This window comes from Crocodylus siamensis, chromosome 4 (genome assembly GCF_052110815.1).
Source record: "Crocodylus siamensis isolate JL-2025a chromosome 4, ASM5211081v1, whole genome shotgun sequence".
NCBI classification, from domain to species: Eukaryota; Metazoa; Chordata; order Crocodylia; family Crocodylidae; genus Crocodylus; species Crocodylus siamensis.
The window spans coordinates 107,756,741-107,772,900 of record NC_143398.1 but is presented as its reverse complement, the minus strand read 5'-3'; positions in this window follow the sequence as shown (position 1 = coordinate 107,772,900).

Genomic DNA, 16,160 nt, shown 5'->3' with positions numbered 1-16,160 from the left:
AACAAGCTTTTGTTAAAGTGCCCCCACCACCGTTTTGACGCATGGGGACACTGATACATGAGATATGGAGGCTGGCTGGAGCACGCTAATTAGCATGCCCCAGCAACTCGATTAATCCAGTCTGCTCCAACTGCTGTAATTACAGTGCATCAGAGTAGCCTCTTTGCACATCTACAGGCACCCTCTGACATTAACAGAGATACAACAAGTGACTCTCCAGGCTGAGTCAAAGGGGTCATTCTCTCTTAAGGGAAAACCAGTGCTGCTCCTTCTGCCAGAGAGACCATGGCCAATGTGCTAAACAGCATTAAAGGTGCCCATCCATGAAGATTTGCTTCTTGTTATCTCACTCATCCCACCTTAGACTTGAACCCAGATCTCCCATGTGGTAGGCAGGAACACTGCCACACAGCCACCACTGAAGAAAAGGTAAAGATATTGCCACACCACCATCCATGAAGAAAAAGCTGCACAGCATGGGGAAAATGGTGATATGGAAGCTACAGTGTAGCCAGATGACATTAGATGCTGCTTGTCGATTTTGTCACATTCCACTCCACCCATTTTGTCCTTTGTTTTTCTCTGAACGTCACTGAAATATTTCCCATATCTGGATAGTCTTATTGGAGGACAGAGAGGTGAAACGAAGTAAAATTGTTAAATCTCTGGAATACGTGAAAGATGGCAAAATCCAAGCTGAAAGATAAACCTAAGTTGTTGACTAAGGTCCTGGGTATAACCATAACTGCATCGTACTGGAGGGCTTCGTGTCAACATAGCATGGCAGGGCACCCCCTGACTGGCCATGCTTGCCACTTAAGTGATGGGCAGGGGGCCGGCGGGAGCACCAGTGTCCCCCCTGCAAGTGCTGGCCAGGGAGTGGAGCACTGTTGCACTCCCAGAAGCGACCGCAGTCACTCCCAGAAGCGGCCACAGCTAGATTTACCTAAAAATCTTGTTTGTAGGCTCTGGGGGGAAAAAAAGAAATGTCTCCTCACTAGATTTAAAACCCTTGCCCTGAGGGTTGTTTGTAGCTGCATAATTTAGGCTGGTCAAGAAACAGACTGGAAAAAAATGAGTTGGCAATTACAGGGGATGAACTCTCTAACTATAAATTAATTCTTCACTGCTTGACATAGTCCACAAGGGGAGAAAAGGGCTGATGAAGCTTGCTCCCTTTAGAAAGGAAAAGAGGTAAGATCAAGGGCACAAGTTCCTAAGATCTAGATGGTTGATGCAAAATGCTAACATGCTAACCATACACTCTAATTGAATCTTCAGTATTTCCAACAGCTATTGCTCAAACAGTTTCTTTGGAAGGGCAAGATTTTCTAGAAGTATTCAGCACCAGGAATCTTGATTGTGGCTAAAAAAACCAGAAGCACTTTTTATAAAAAACAGAAGCACCAGCCCCTAACAACTATGAAACTAAGAAACTTCCTGTGAAAAATAAGAAGCACTTTCCTATTGCACTTCATCTCAATGATAATTATGCTCTGAAAGGTGTTGAGCACTTTTAAAATCCCTTTAACTTCTGATGGAGTTATAGGTACTCAGGACCTCTGGGCTGGGATTTTCAAATGAACCTGAGAAGTTAATCACTCACATCTGGTTTACTTCCAGTGGGAGCTGGTCACCTCCTTAGACTCCTTTGTAAGGTTTAGCCTTAAAACAGAACAGTCTGAAATTGAGACAATATCTTGTGCATTTTCTCCCCGTAAGTGTTTCAGTGTTTTGTTCCCGTCACTTAGGAGAAAGATGCTGCGCTTTCCAAAACGCAAACAAAAGTGCACACACCAGTTAATAGGTCAGCTTGGGTTGAACTTACTTTGCTTGTTTCAGATATACTGTAAATATCAATTTCATTCTCTCACCCTTGCCAGCTCTTAGCTGCAGCAACTGCCAGGAAGATGTAACATGATTCCGGGAAAGCAGAACAAGAACACGAGAACAATTTAAAGATTTTTTTCACCTTTTGCTCCATTGTTGTTCCCTGAGCTATTGAGCTGCCAAAGCCTAACACTGAGTGCCCACAGATGCCTGCCCCTCCACTAAGATCAGATTTCCATTAGTGATACTGAATTATTTAGTAAATGTATTGAACACTGAGATCAGCTGCTTCTGAGCTGTGTTCCTTCTCACACCACCTTCCCCATCAAGCCTGCACAGTCGCTGGCATATCATCACAGAAAATTATCAGCCCCATAATTATAGTAGAAAAAAATCTATGGTGTTTAAAAATAATAATTCACATCTTGCACTGTAGCTTTAAAGTGAACTACTCATTAAAAGGTTTTGCAGGCATATTGGGGAAGAATGCAAACCTGGAAACTGTAACTCATAACATTTTTTTTAACACACCCAAAATTGAATTAGGAGCATCATGGAATATTAAAAAACACACAGACACACACAAAGTTCATGTTCACAAAGGCTTTATACGTAGGTGTGCGTGTATGTAACTTTACACGTTACAGTTATACTGATTCTATTTTCTTCAGCAGGACTAAGCACATGCGATAAGTTGCTTACACACATACATGTTCAGAGACCCGAATCCGTAAAAGCTACACATAATTACAGGGCTTTCTTAAACCGCAGGCATTTTAAAGTGTGTTTCTGTTGTTATTTGTGCCTGTATATATTCTTTTTCTGGTGATGAAAGGGTGACTGATGGTAGTGATTGATAATGGAAATGGAAATTTGAGTTACCCGCTCTTCGAAATTTTTTCATGAAGATCATTTTACTACTGAAAAAGAGTTACTGCAGAACAATTTTTGCTAGGGAAAAATGTCAGCTGTTGCGAAAAGTTTTGGTTTCTCCCACAGGACATGTCAAAACAAAACATTTCTTTTCAAATCCACATTTAAAAATTAAATTAAAGTTTTCTTTTCATTTTTACTTTCAAAATGGGGTTCTGCTCAGCTTTTTGTTTAGGGAAGAAAAATAAAAACAAAGTAGAATTATTATGTGGAAAGTTTGACTCAAAACCACAGATATTGTTCCATTTTGACCTAAAATATCAGTTTTAAAAAACAAAAAAAAGACACATTAAGTCAACACAGAATAAACATTGTCAGTTAGATTTGCTTTGAAATGTACGGCAGGAGAAATGGTGTGGGGGAGTTTAAATGATGATTTCTCAGTCAAAATTTCTGCAGGAAAAAAATTAAATTTCACACCTGGCTCTGCAATCCACTTAAGAGATGCGACATTAGCAGCAGGAGTATCAGCTTTTTTATGCCTCCATGATATTGCACCCCCTTGAGTATGACAAGGAGGACCCCACTTAAAAGGTAGGAAGGGTAGTTGATATGGTCCTGTGCTGAGATTCTCAACCAGTGTCAACTATGGTAATGGATATTTCTCTACTGGAAAACACCCAATTTAACACTTTGTTAAATTATAACAAAGTTTGGTCACTGTCAGTATGAACTGGATTTGAAATATTGATCTAGGGATGTAACACTCTCTATGTCTTCACTAATCACATAAACCACAAATTAGTGTGCAATACTAAAAAGAAATGTCATTAATAATACAACAACCATAACCAAGTTGTGATATAGAGGTTGCATCATGACTATGTTTAGTGTTAATGAAGATTAAATCACGGAGAAAGAATATTCACATTTCTTAAAGAGACTACTATTTTAATATTCTCCCAATACAAAGTAGGACACAAATAATGTAGCTTTTCATTGAATACATTATAAAATAACTATTTTTCTAGTTGTCACCTAAATTCTCTTATTTTAAAAAAATCTGGTTTTATTGAAATTTGTGATGGCCCCAATTAAATCACTGCTAAATTGAAAAACAAATTTCAAGAGCTTTGAGAGTTTCTGCTGTTGTGCAGACAAACTGAGATGTTTTCCTTCAGTCCTAGTGCAGAATATGAAGCTGAACCTCCCATTGTGAAGTACTAGTAAAATCACAAGAATAGAGCTACAGAAAGAGCGAAGCACTGGCAAGCAATTCTACAAAGTATTCGTAAGTGTCATTGCCACAAGAAAGAGTGTAGTGGTGTGCTTTGACCCCACTCCTACCTGTATTTACTCAGTTACAGTACTTCAACTATTCTTCAAGTCTCAATGGCCCAGACTGGAAACAATGAATAAATCATTCAGCATGACAGCTTAGCATTTCAATAAGCCTGCAAGCACATATATACACTCTTAACCATCATGAGTAGTTCATTAGGACTACTCATGGTAACATGTGCATTAGTGTTTCCTGGAGTGAGGCCAAAAGTTGCAGAGGTAACAAAAAACCATTCATAAAGTAGAATGTGAAGAATGCTTGAGAGTTGGAGTGGAAGATAGAAACGGTTGTCCAGTGTATGTATGGGTGCACAAAGAGAAAGAGGAATAAAATCTGGGGTTGCACTGAAGCTAAGTAACATATCTATGCCATTAGCCATTGCAAAAACAGCTGGTGCAAAATGGGGGGATTCTGGAGATACTATGAGACATAAACTGACAGTTCAAAATTGACAGCAGAAAGTCAGAAATGAAAAAATATAATGTCATATCAGCTACAAGCATAATAGTACCTCTTTGAGATAAGCTTCTGTGAAAGGAAGTTGACTTCAACATCAGCTTTTCCATACTCAGCTAGTATAGCAAAATAGGGCATCAGCACACCCACACTCAGTCTGTGCATCATAAAAGTGTATGCACATATTCACATAAAGCCCTTTATCATCCATAGAACATTTACTGCCATATAGGTAGCAGGAATATCATAGGAAGACAGGAAAGATACCACTTCATGCTAAATGAAGGACTGCCAACTTTCATAATTTTTTCATGGCTATTCTAATAGGAGCTTGTTTCTAAAGCCCCAGGTTTTTGAGTCTCACGATTCCATACCAATCTCAGGTTTCCTTTAAAATAATGTTTCCAGCCCTCCTGATTTCAGCTAAAAGCTTGAAAATGTGAAGTCTAAAAAGGTCAAAACCCTGAAATTAAAAAGGACCCAATATGCATGTGTGTAAGATTTTAAAGATATTTTCATGATATTTTAGCTCATGTTTCTGAATACTTGTGGTTGTTAATATAGTAAATACAGATCTAAAATAGTGACCATGATTTCTTACTTCCTTGCATTTCCTTCCCTCCCTCTTTTTCTTCCTTCCTTTCACCATAGTCTTCCCTTTGGTTCATCCTCCTCCACATTTACTTATCTGGTCTGATTTCCTCTCCCTTTACACTAGTGTAAGTGAAGAGAAACTCCACTGAACTCAACTGAATTCTATCAATGGACAAATGAAGGTAAGAGGAGAGTCAGACCTACCATCTTCCCAACCAGTAGGAATATAGGTTCTGATCCTCTATCTGGGTCAGCATAGTTGGGTCTCCCTCTCAGCATGGAGCACAGTGACCAGTGGAGATCAGCAAATATTAATCTCATGCTGAAGAAACTCTCTCTTGTGGCACTGATGCACCTGATGACTAGTGCTTTGTCCTTTGTTTAAGTAAGATTATTGAGATGGGGCAAAGAGGTGATCTGATCAAATTACCTGGGCCATTTTGTTCTTGAGTTGGACTGGCATATGGCACAAAGCAGCTCTGATCTTGTTGACCGATTATTCTCATCTGGTGAAGAATTTGAATCAGGTTTCCATGTTGAGACATTTGATCTATTAGCAACTTTCGACTCTTTTTTGAGCAGGGATTGTTTCCAATGTGTATGCAATGCTAACAGAAACGGAAGCCAGTTTTAACCAGCTGCTAGGCCCTAGCATAATGTTATTGTTAATAATTAATTCCCTTATTGATGAGTTAGTATTGATGGGTTTGCAGATATTGAGAGGAATAAGTAAAATTGTACTTTTGGAGCAATGTTCCTATTGTTGCAAGTTACTTTTAAACAGCCTTCAATTGTACAATAATTTATCCATATTTCTATTTAAAACTATAGAATTATTTTCACCCCTTCAGGCTATTCCCTTTCCAGTTATTCTGGATAAACAGTAAGATATTGCACAGCAGACCCTAACAAATAGGCAGATTGAGCCACCTTTCTCCCCACACCCTAACATGCACAGCAGACTACTTCTCTCTAGCTGAATGATGTACATACAGGTCCTATTAGAACAGCATAAATAATAAATACATTTAAATTACACCATTGTTGAGCAAAAGTTGACAGCAAAAGCAACACAAGATTTGTGCTGGAGATGGCTGTAAGCTGGCTGGAGGCAATGTGATATTTAATAAAATGTTCATACTATTAATACAATGTGCGTATTTATTTTTCCTCCATGGTTCTTTTTCAGGATGTAGGAAATAGGAGGCTTGCTGATCTTGTTAACAAGGCATTTGGGTGGGACAATGACACAGCTTTGCTGTATTGGTTATCTAAAGCATATGCATAAACAAAAGTTATCGATGAACTGTCTTGGCATTTGTTATTCCTTCAGCTGCTTTGAATGCGGTATGATGAGCACTTTTGATAAATGGATAGGGTGTCTTATTTCACTCTAGTGTCTGCTGGGTGTCTTATAAAATTCTCTCTTAAAATATCTTAAAATGAAACTCCTAGAGAAGCACAAAGTGTTGGTGGAATAGAAAAATACTCATGGGTCCAAACCCCAACATATTCTTAAGAGATATTCTAAACACCAAGGATGTGCTGGAAATGTATAAACATTTGTGAAGTTCATTTTTTTAATCTTTTAAATCATTATAGATCTCACTGAGATGGGACAAGTCTATCCATTATACACCTGCAACATTTGGGATCAGGATTTTTGGGGAAGAATTTATTGTTTAACGCTCTGAGAGCCTCAAGGAGCCTAAGTAAACAAATAAAAAGAAACTTTGTGCTGCCTGTTTTCACAGTATAATTTTTCAGAGAAAGAAAGGAAACAAATAGGGATATAGCGAACACCATTTAGGAAAGAAGAAAAACAAATAAAACAGAGGAGACAGAGCAACCCATAAGGAGAAAATGAGAAAAGGAATGAAAAGATATTCATAAAGAGAAAACGAGAAAGGCTATGACAGTCTTCTCTTCAATATTACGAACATCAAGTACGTATCTGGCCTCTGATTTCCAAAAGTGACTAATGATTTTGGGTGTCCATCCAACTCAAGACACTTTGAAGAGAGCACCCAGCCTCTCAATATTAGACCTGCTTTTATAGGGCCTCGGGTTAGGTACCCCAAAACTGATGCCACCTCGTTACTAGTCACTTTTGAAAACTTTGGTCATTATGTCCTATATATTTCACTGTATATTTCTGGGACCCATCCTTTAACTCAGTTTAGCTGCTGTGCTGCCAGTGAAAGATAATGATTGACGAGTGCTGTTGCTGAGACTCATGTCACATTGCTAAACTGACTGGTGGCATGTATTGCTGGAGTCACCAGCAATAGGTTAGGGAGAAGAAGGATTGCTGGTCTGCCTGAGAACTGTGCCTCGCTCTTTCAGAACAAACACTCTCCCTCCTCTCCAATGAAGTATCACTTTCATGATGAACATAACATTGCTCTGGAGCAGATCTTTTTTTTAAATGTCGTGCACATTTCACATGGAGAATAAATGTTGTTGTTGTTTTTGGCCTTTATCTTCTGTTGTTTGAACCCATGGGGTAAGCAACTTGGCAGTGTCCTGCGCACTAATACAGTACTCCAGTCCCTGGAGCAGTCTCTAACACTTCCAGCGCTCTGTGCACTTTACAGGGGCCATGAGAAGAAAAGAAAAGGAAACATTTGTAGCTATTTTGTGTTAGGGACCAGATTCGCCTTTTGCCTGATGTAGATGTGGATCAGTAGAAAGAATGTTACAGTGCTCCAGGCAGTGTCCTCCTCCTCCTGGTTCCCATCTAAAAGCAAAAGCCCAATAACTTAGAGAAGGGCAAATCTGTTTCCCATTTTCTTTGAGATAGCAGAGCTGAGACTTTTCACTTGGATACAGATAGTACAACTCACAAAGTCATGAAACAACCCCCAGTGCAGCAGGGACTGAGGAAAAAAGTAAGAGGCTGGGCAAGAACCTCGGTGCAGTAAAATTTATCAGGTGAGGTATCCAAAAGGCAGAGAAAGGGTTTGGGACTGAGCATCCAGTATTATGCAGCTTTGAGCAACTGAGGCAAACTCCTGGCCAGCTGCCTGTAATGTGAGTATGCTAACTCAGCTACTGCACAGGACAGGGAAGTGAGGTCTCATCAGTTAATGTTTGTACACCTTAACATCCTCTACCAAAACGGGTATAGATTTGTAGTTGCTTTATTATATTTTCATGCCCAAGAGCATCCTTTACACAACTCATAATGAGAAAAGATTTTGATTAAAGCAAAATACTAGAATATATGAACTCTCTGCTCAGTTCTTCCTTCTGACACAGACTTTCCTATCTGACTTTGGGCAAGTCATGTAAACCTCACTGTTTTTCAGTTTCCCACCAGTTAATGGGGAAGATACTTTATCTATTTAACTGTCAAGTCTGTAGTAAGTCTTTCCTACTCCTTTTTCATGTTGTACCTAGTTCAGTTGGGCCTCAGTCTCAGCTGGGACTTGTAGTGCTAATGTAATACAAACAGTCATCAATAATATTTAATTGTCTGTTTTAGTAGGAACACGCCTTTGTGGCAAAAGTTCAAAATGATATATACCCAACTGGGCTCCAAAGCTCCTAATACAGCTCTAACATAGAACTGGTATGCTGCAAGTTATTAATGACTACCATCGGGTAAATCTTTGATTCAAACACACCAACAGACCTGGTTAATTTGATGCATCTACTGACCACCTTTCTTCTAGAATAAATAGAAAGCAATTAAGTTCCCTCCCATGCAGAGCAGCAGGGAACAATAAAAACTACTGCTCAAGTCAGCTGGATACATGGTGATATTTTAACAAAACCTAACTCTGTTAGGTTAACAGAGGTTTTCTTACTGCAAGTGCTGAGACTAAGGGCCAGATCCTATTCTGCGTGTTAAGAATCTAATTACCCAAGTATGTGATAGCATTCTAGCCTGCTTGAGACACTTGGGGGAAAAAACCCAGTACATTAATAGTACGCTTTTATCTTACCCTTAACGTCACAGAAAATAGTGCAGGGGAAGAGGATCAAACCACGTTTTGAGGTAACATTTTTAAGGACTCAAAAAAAAATTGGAATAGGAGCATAATTTGATACCCAAGTATCACTTACATGCCTAAGAAGTGCAATAGGATTTGGCCCTAGGTTTTTGTGTTTTCTCTGAAATGTCAGATTTCAAAATTGTGAGCAAGAAAACTGCTTTCTGTTGCTGAGGTCTATTGCATTCAGGAACTTCGCATATGTATTATCTATAAGAAAATGGGATTTCACCAAAGAATACACCTGACTTTCATCATCAGTTTGTCCTTTTAATGAAACAATCTTCCAATGTTTCAAACACTGGATGACTGACAGAGCAAGAAGGGAATAGCACTCTTCAGTGCAGGAGAAAAAACAGCTGTTCCCCACTCAAGCAGCCAAGCCAGCAATCAGCTGCCCATGTTTGCTTGTACTGTTGCTTTCAGTTAATTAAGAAAAACAAAAAAAAGTTGGAACAGTGGAATATTTCATACCAATTAGGGAAGTTGAGAAGCAGGAAGGGATCTGTACAATGAGTCCTAAGGTTACTCAGTGTGCCTGTTTAAGGCAGAAAAGCAGCCCTGAGACAATTACAGCTAAACTCCTGAGCCTTAAGCAGCAAGTGATCTATCACATGTAAAAGTCTGATCAACCCAACAGACAGGTAGCAGGAAAGCAGTTGGTGGTGGCCAATAGCTCAGACATCTCTCCCACATCATTTAAAAACACCAACTAAAACCAAGATTTTCAAGTGTGACTTCTGATTTTTAGGTACCCTGGGGAGGAGATGTAACACCTGAAAGAGGACTGATTTTCAGAGCGTTCTAAATACTGACATTTGGTAAAGACTAAAGTCATTGTCTACCAATTGTTAAACACTGTTATTAGGCTAGTGCGGTTATTTTAAAAACTAAAAGACTGACAAACAGAAAATTACAATAGTACATGTCAAAAACATCCTAAATAGCTGAAGAAATGAGTTTACCAGCTTAAATTCTGATGCATACATTTCAGAAATGTGACTGAATTTCAAAACACAAATGCACACACTCAGACAATACAAAGGCAAAAGCTTCCTATTTACATTGTTTCAAAATAATGGCTATTTCCCTTTACAAGTTTAACCATAAGCTTTCCCTTAGCATAGCTAGGGGGTGGAAAACTGGGGCTACCAAGCTCAGGTACCTATTTTGAATCACAGTTCCCACCACCATCACTCCAGTAGTCACCACCATATGTTTTGTTAAACCTCTGAAGCTCACTATTACTCTATGATTAAATCATGATTTCATGTGGGAATAAATCTTAATGTGCAGTTCTTTGCTACATCACTGGCAAGAGTGCAACTGGGAGTGATGGAAGGAACTAAATTGAGCTGGGCAACCTCTATCATCTGGAAAGGCCACTGAGAACTCTAGTAACTGTGCCAAGGAAAAAAACATGTTAGAGTTACTCAATGGCCACACTGTCTTTATTCTGGTACTATCTCATTCACTCAGACACCACTGATTGTGTCTGCCCTTCCAACTTATACTTAGTATGATAAGGCAGAACAGTGAGGCAATGAAAGAGAGTGAATGTCCAGAATAATAATGATCTCTACACATCCGTATAATGTCTTTCATCCAAAAAGATCCCCAAATGCCTTACAGACTATCTGAGACCATTTCATCCCTCAGTGAAATGCAGACCCTTCTGAGTGTAATTATATATAAATGAAGTGGATCAAATTGAAATTCTCTGTTTTCACCAACAAAGAAATTGACCTAGTATGTATATATATGAAGAGACGTATGTACACGCATTACATATTGTATGCCCATCTGTCCAGAGAATACGGGTATATGAAAAATCCTAGGATTAGATCTAGTCCCATGAGAAAAAATATAGCACCTCTTCTCTCATTGCCTATTTTTATCAGCAAATACATCATCAAATGCTGGGTAACCCCCATAGTCTGTGCCACACAGTGAACAATTTGACTCAAAATAAACTAAAGCGGGGACACCAGATGGAAGAGCCAAAGCACTGCCTTAGAAGTATATTTTTGGTTTCATTTTTGTCATTGGATAGCTTTTTTTTCATCCTCCTGTCACCCTCAAAAACCAAATTCTACTTGGCTGTGTACTGCCATCTATGCTTAGCAGGCCAGAAACCTCAACCTGAACTGATTATTCCCTCCACTTTGTGAAAGGCCATCTTGCAGCACTCCAGAAATTGCTTCTAGCTTCTACATTTAGGGTTTACAAAAATAAATATCCTTCCCTCTCCTGGGATTAGACAGAACTGCTCAGCAGCCTACTGCCTGTTTGAATTTCATGTAATATGCCTGCCCAAGTGATGAATACACAATGGGTTGAGTTGTCATCACAAACTCCCATTTCTCCCATGACTGATCTCTACTGGCTCTATGATTAAACAGCAGGCTGAGTGTGAACATCAATCATTAGGGATTTTTGTTTTGGTTTTTTTTTGGTTTTCTACCTGGTTCCCACAGAGCCCACTTAATGTCAGTGGATGGATCCTATATGTTCAGTTTCAGCAGAAGTGTTTCATGTCCCTTGCATGTGACCTTTAGTCTCTTACCTGCCCAGGCTTTGATTGTCACTGTGCAAAGTTTGAGATTCCTCATTCTTGAGGTTAGAAATGTATCCTTTGATCTTTGGTTTCCTGTAAGCATTATCCAGTAGAAGCCACTCAGATGACACACCTGCTTAACAAGACCATTTATCAGTGAACAGATTCTCTGCATTGACTTGCATCTGTTAAATAACAGTTAACTAGGATGGTTTTAGGCAGCTTGGCATGCCTTGCCTAGATTCTGTTTCCACGTGCTAAATGCTTCCTGGATGACATTTGTGATCTGTCACATACAGACTCTGAATGGAATTTCTCATGTGGTGTAATATGAATAACTACCATTTAAGACACAATGGTACTTTAAATGTGCTATACACTTTTCCACTATAGTCCTTTCTCCATTGAGTTTACAATCTAAACTGATAGACAGATGAAGCAGGTAAAGAGATTGTTTGTTGAGCAGGGAGTGTTACCAATGCTTATTATTTTATCATGATTGTCACAATATATGGAGTTCTTAATTACTGTATTCACACGGGCACACACAAATCTCCACTTTCTTTTTGCAGACCTGAATTAGGATCATAATCAAAATCTTGAACATTTTAAAACACCAATATTCATCCAAGAAATTCCAGATGTGGTCCCTTGAAACATTTTATTTCAAGAATTTTGTTTCAATAAAAAATTACCTTTTAGTATAGATTATCCAAAGTTCAATGGGAATTTTTTTTTGAGAATTTCAAAATGAGACACTTGAAAAATTTGAAACTATTTATTTTTCAAGCATGTTTTGAATTATGAGATTCTCTGCACAACAGGTCATATGAAGTCCTAAAAATTCAGCTTGTACTTGTCTTCATTTAATATTTCAGTTAATCAGCTCTGAAGAGACCAATTGCAGAACTGTCAGCAATAGTTTCCTTAACAATAGAGCTCTTTCAATCAAGATTAAATGTTATGGTTAGCTATAGGCTTGATGTTTCATTCCATATGTAATTATACTAGTGTAAAGTTGTCGTATATCCTTATCATTCTGACTTGATAGTGTTCTACACCCATTACACACTGAGGTAAGGAACTACACCTGTCTTTTAAGACAGAATGTACTTTAAAAGTGACAATTTACAAGGATATCAGTATGTAAGAGAGAGATAGACTCAGTCAAAAACCTGCTGTGTCTCCAGTCTCTACCAGAGCTCCAGCCAGGCAGCAGAGGGGAGGGGCCAATCCTGCTGTGGAGCAGAAAGCCCTGCCCAGCCCAGAGAGAATGCTGGGATGCTGGGGGTGTCTGGTTTATCTTAAACCAACAAGGGGTCTGGGACAGATATTGCATAAACTGGTTTGAGCCAAATCAGTTAAGTCTGCTACTACATTCAACCAGGTTCATCTCAAAGCAGTTTCAGCCATTTTCAAACTGGTTTATTTGCAGTGAACATCTGTTCTGTTACAGGTTTAAACCAGTTTCTGATCATTTAAACTGGTTTATGTGTAATGTCTGTCCCTAGCCAAGATCAACTGTTGGTTTGAACAAACAGATGCATAACTAGACCCTGCAGGTATAGGATTACTTCCAATATTGGTCTATTTTTAGACATAACCTTCACCGTGTCCCTGCTAAGCATCACTAGTTAGTTTAAAAGATCCTGCGTGAAAAGGAACCAGAGTTTAACTACAGGGAAATGCTAAAGTCACTCTGCTGCAGGGATAGTGCAAACTGCTTTTTACAAAGTAAATGACCCTTGACAGGACTGATTTTCTCTACTTAAGGTGGATTTCCCCAGCTTCAGTTATGTTAGGAAAGACTTTCTTTATTGAATAAACAGCTTGGACATGTTGCATTTCAGGTGTGTGAGAGGAATGACTGAAATAGAATCTAAGATAGTTATTCCCAACTAGAGTGCCATGGCACCTTGCAGTGCTTAGGGATCCTTTAAAGGGGGGCATGGGATGCCTCACAGTGGGCACATCTACATGTGAAAATAATCTACTCAAAACTACTCAAAAGTAAACTTTCTTGGGCACGTGTCTACACGTGCAGGGTTACAGGAGCAGATTTACTGCTCCTAGCAGCAGACTGGTTCCACTCCCTGCAGTCCTCCACTGGGCCCCAGCAGCAGCCAGGGGGAGCTCTAGGTTCCCCCTGGGTGGTAGCCCAGGGGATGGTAGAGAGCACAGGGCCAGAAGACAGCTGTCTCCTGGTGGGGGCTAGGACATTGCTCCCTGGAGCTGCCTGCTGTCAGGGCTGTCTGCTGCCCTAGGAGCTGCCTGCTACTCAGGTGGGCTCCACTCAATGTTCCCCTGTCCTGCCAGCAAGGAACTCCTAGCTCCCACTCCATAATCTCCCAGCCTGAGCTCCACAGCCACGGGGCCATCACTGGGAGATGCTTACCTCTCAGCGCCAGCTCCGCGATCACAGGGTCAGGATTCTTATCTCCCAGCACCATCTTCATAGTCACAGGGGCAGACTGGGAGATTCTTATTGCACAGTCCACTCTGTAGTCACAGGGCCCAGGCTGCGAAATATTTATCTCCCAGCCTGAGATCTGCAGTCACAGGGCTGGTGCTGGGAGATTCTTCCCAAGAAGTGGGATATAGATGTCCCAAGAATCTCCCAGCACCAGCCCTGTGACCATGAGAGATTCTTCTCTCCCAGCACTAGCCCCATAAGTGTGGAGCAGCCACTGGGAGAGAAAAATCTCCCAGGCCAGGCCCTGTGACTGCAAAGCTGGTGCTGGGAGATAAGAATCTTCCAGTCTGATACCGTGATTGCTTGGACTGGGAGACATTGTCCCCACCTGGGTTCCGGTGGCAGAGCCCGCCCTAGCAGCAAGCAGCTCCCAGGGGCAAGGAGCAATCTCCCACATCCTGCTACCCAGCTGACCAGGAGTATATGTGCTCCTGGTCAGGTGTCTACATGTACACTACAGCACAGTAAGTAATCGCAAGTAAATTTGCTACTTGCATTTGCAGATAGCAAATTTACTTGCAATTAGAGCCAATTACTGTGCAGGAAGCATCTGCACGTGCAAACAGTGATACTGCACAGTAATTATCTCTAATCTCTAGTAAAGCATCTCATGTAGATCACCATCCAGTGTCATAGAATCATAGAGAAGTACATCTGGAAGGGACCTCCATAGTCATCTAGCCCAACTCCCTGCCTGAGGCACAATCATCTCTATCCATTCTTAGGTGTATACACATGATGCAAAAGATAAATTCAACAAATTTAAAAGAAGAAACCAGTGTTAGAACCATTCTAACCCATTGTAGGCTTTTTGAGCTTTTTGCAACAGGAAAATCATGTTATTTTTCTGTAACCAAAAATTAGTAAAAGCTAAGACCCAGTATTTTCCAAGGTTCTAACGAGTCTAATGAGGGGTGCCTTGAGTCTCACAAGGGGTGCTTTGAGTCTAAAAAGTTTGAGAACCAATGATCTAAGAAGTGATTTCCTCATTTGGAAAGTCACATTTACAGCCCCTGTGAGGGGAGCAAAAATAACTTTGCACTTTCCCACTTTGTGGAGAACAGAACAGTGCTCTCATGAGATGTTTACACTGCAGGCCCTGCCCTTAGCAAAATGGGCAACTAAGGAACAGGATGCACCTCAACATGGTTCCTAATGGCAGTTCCATTAAGAGAGAAGAGACTGGTGAGATCTGATAGAGCTTAGAATGAAACAGAGTGGGTAGGCATGGGGGAGAACAAGAGAAACTTAATGCCTGTGGCTTAACAGATATAGAGATTTCTGACAAAACCATGAAGGAGAGCTGCCCAGCATAGGAAAGGAAACAGCAACCGCATCTACAAAAGATGCTTACTGTGCAGTAGCTCATTACTACTGTGCAGTAGCATCACCGGGCATGAACCGTGACACGACACTACTGCACAGTAGCAACAAGCTATTGTGCAGTAGGAACGAATTACTGTGCAGTAGGGATGAGCTACTGCACAGTAAGCATCACTAAGCAGCTGTGCCGGGACACTACTGTGTAGTAATGCCAGTTACTGCACAGTCATTTAGTATTTGGTTATGCAAGTACGAAATGACTGCACAGTAACAACTGCATAGTGGGCGGCTCGCGTAGATGCACCCAGTGGCTATGACATGAAATGCTTTAATGTGAACTCTTGGTTGGAAACAAAGAAAATAATTGTGCCCCTGCTCCCCTTTGGTCACAAACCAAAAAAGGATTGCATTGGGAAACTAAGCTAAATTTGGAAAATGGGGATGAATCACAGCCATAAGGCATTTTAGCAACTGTTCTCTGAAAGGACGGACGAGATATGGAGTGATCATTTATGCCATTGTTTCAGAAGCTCCTCAACCCTCTTAGACCTCTCTCCAATGGTCTGGGAGTCAAGCTGAATGCTGTGATGCTTTGTGATATGTGCTAATAAAGGGCTAAGATGATATCAAGGCTGAGCACCAACCTCTTACACCACCATGGTCTCCCCTGATGAGGAACAGAAAAAAAACTGGGCCCAACTGAGACATGAGCTT